Below are 3249 nucleotides of genomic sequence, written 5' to 3'. Positions count from 1 at the left end.
GTTGTTGTTATTTGCCGTCGAGTCGGCTCCGACTCATAGCGACCCCTCCTTGGGTTTCCGAGGCAGTATCACTACGGAAGTAGGATTGCCCAACCTTCTTTCCGAGGCGTGGCTGGTGGGTTTGAACCGCCAGCCTTCTGGTTAGCAGTCAAGTGCCTTAGGCACTATGCTACCAGAGCTCCTGCTTAGTAGGTTGAAAAATGTCTTTGCACAGGGGCCTGTTTCCACAGGATTCCCATAAATATCTTGGAACTATTTTCTTTGCAGCACTTCAGGAAACCCAACTCCCTTATTTCAAAGTGACAAAAAGAGGTTTGCATCTTGTTCACCTGGAGCCCAGGCGCCTTGACTCTTTCCAACCTCTTTCCATTGGCCCACACTGCCTACATATATAGTTCTATTTACTCCAGAAGTAGAGGCTTGGTATTCTCATTGTAATAATAATCAGAAGATGAGCAAACATTCATTGAGAGTCCCCTAAATGTTGTGTAAGCATTTTGTACTGTACATTATTTAATTTAGTCTTCCCAAGCAATGTATGGAAAAGGGACTACTCACAACTAAGATGTAGAGAGGTTGCACATTTACCAAGGTCACACAGACATCAGGAGCAGAAGAATCAGGCTTGCTATCCATAGCCTTCTGTCAAACCCACCTGCCTCTACAACAAGGCATCCACCTCCAGTGATGTGGACCAGCTTCCACATCATCCCATTACTTCCCAGCACCCTTTGCCCTAGCAGAATACCTCTGAGTTTTCCAGTACCCATGGAAACGGACTCTGAGGCAGCTTCCTAAGGCTTCCTGTTTTCAAACTTAACTCAGTGTTTGCTTTGGAAGGTGTTTGCTGGCATTCTGGCCCCAGGGCAACCCCATTCTGTGGCCTGGATAAAACTGCCTGATTCCTGGCACATACCCCAAATATCTCTGACAGGAGGGCTGTGTTAACAGAACAGATTGTCAGCACACTTTAGTATCCCACTCTTCACCCCTACACCTCCCTACTTTTCCTTCAGTGTGTTCAAAGAGAGCAGGCAAGGCATCTTGACCTAGGGCTCCAACTCGTGACAGCTCCATGCACAGCAGAACTAAATGCTGCCTGGTCCTGTGCCATTCTCATGGTCATTGACATGCATGAGTCCACTGTTGTGGCCACTGTATATTTTGAGTGTCTTCCAACCTAGGAGACTCATCTTTCAGCACTGCACTAGACATTACTCTGTTGTGATCCTTAGAGTTTTCACTGGCTAATTTTCAGAAGTGGATCACCACGCCTTTCCTCTTAGTCTTAGTGTGAAACCTGTCCACCATGGGTGATCCTGCTGTTATTTGAAATACCAATGGCATAGCTTCCATCATCATAGTAATACATAAGCCACTACAATTTGACAAACTGACAGAGAGATGGTAAATCTTGACCCAATGGCTTAGTTATAAGACATCGACAACCTTCAGTAAATTCAAGTTTGGTCCATGAATGATAGTACTTGGAGAAAGGTCAGTCAAGGCCAATGTGGCCCCTAGACAATTGACTTCAGTTAAACACTACCCATCTTGTATGAGGAAGCACTCTTCATCCTAAAACACATATTAAATTAGTGTGTTGGGCTTCAGATGAGGCACTATGTTTTGCTTTCATTATTTCTTTTTTCTTTTCAGCAAAATACTTGAGATCTCTTTTATTTAACTCAATAGATTGTACATTAAAAGTAAAATTACCTTTGAAGCATTGGTTCAAAAACCAAAATGTGATTTTGTTGACCTTATGATTATGTTGTTTGCTAAGCATTCCTCATGAGACTTCTAAATAATTATACATGTAGCTGTTAAAATAGAGAGTTATATGGATGCTATGAGTGGTAAATTGTCTCCTAGTCATTGCTGGGTTAACACCAGAGAAAAGTCTGCCCATTATTTCTCTACATAATAATGACCCTTAGGGAAAGATACATCACCTTCCACATAGGATCGTCTATCACCAAGGGTCATTTACCTCCTGGTGAAGCCTGACAGGTGGTCGATGGCATTTTCTAATTATTGGGGAAGTAGAAATGTGATGCCTTACAATGCTCCAGGCTCTGACAAGAAGAATCCAATATTTGAGTTCCATTAATTTTTAGCCAAAATAAATACTTGAATTCATGAGCTGACAGACACCTGAAATTGCCCATTAAAAGTTTGCAACCTAGCCCTGCAGTAAGTCTGGTATGCCTTACTTAGTACAGGTGCATTCAAATTCTTAGCACATCAACATTATTAACAAAAACTGAGTGTAGATGGTGGCCTCTGAGCCAGGTCCTACTGTAAGAAATGTGCCTGTAGAAAACCCATGTCCATCAAGTCCATTCCAGCTCATGACGACAGATAAAAAGAAGTTCTCCATAGAGTTTTCTTGGCTGTAATCTTTACTTAATGTTGACCAAAACAGATCACCAGGTCCTTCTTCCACAGCACCACTGGATGGATCCAAACATTTAGGTTAGTAGTTGAGCACAAACTGTTTGCAAAACCTAGGGACTTGTCTGTAGAAAGCCAACCCCATGTGAGGGATCCAGTGATGATCCCAGGAGCTGCCCACTGCAATAGTCCACACTGCCGCATGCGGAGACTGTAGGACACACCTTGGCAGTCCTCCCTCTGTTTCTCTGCCAAGAAATTTTATTCTAACTTCAAGAGGCTTTCCTTTCCTGCCAGAGCCTGAGTAATTGGATTTTGTAAGGTTCACTCTGTTCAGAGCCTTTTTTGGGCACAAGAGTCTAGGAGCGTTGTTGATGACTTTTCACATCAATGCTCTGGTGTCATAGCAAACTAAAGCTTGGTGCCAGCTGACTGATAAATTCATATGAACATCATCTGTGCTGCAGTCCCTGAAAATTTATTAAAAATCCATATATCCTAACCAAAGTTTCCCCCAGAGTAAAAAAAAAAGCTCTTAAGAAAGTGTGAAAATATTATAACAAAGTAAAGAAAATCTCAAGACAACCAGATAATGGCCCACAGCACAATCTCATTCTCCAAGAACTAAAATATTCAGAGTTAATCTTGAACCTGGTCCTACCTTATCTAACCCTCAAGTCCCTATGCCAGCAGGACTTTGAAAGTCTGACAAGTGATTCATTGTTGTTGTTGTTGTTATTGTTATATGCTGTCAAGTCGGCCCTGACTCATAGCGACCCCTCCTTGGGTTTCCGAGGCAGTATCACTACGGAAGTAGATTGCCCAACCTTCCTTCCAAGGAGTGGCTGGTGG

At 42.7% G+C, this 3249-nt stretch overlaps 1 protein-coding gene across 1 annotated transcript in view; it reads left to right on the top strand.

Annotated features, from left to right (window-relative positions):
* The window catches only part of DSCAM (DS cell adhesion molecule), a 981394-nt gene that overhangs the window by 942997 nt on the left and 35148 nt on the right, over positions 1-3249 (top strand). The gene's annotated exons all lie outside the window — the stretch shown is intronic.

Source organism: Orycteropus afer, unplaced genomic scaffold, assembly GCF_000298275.1.
Source record: "Orycteropus afer afer isolate SDZICR_OR568_19922 unplaced genomic scaffold, OryAfe1.0 scaffold00137, whole genome shotgun sequence".
In the NCBI taxonomy this organism is placed as follows: domain Eukaryota; kingdom Metazoa; phylum Chordata; class Mammalia; order Tubulidentata; family Orycteropodidae; genus Orycteropus; species Orycteropus afer.
This window is presented reverse-complemented; position numbering and strand designations above follow the sequence as displayed.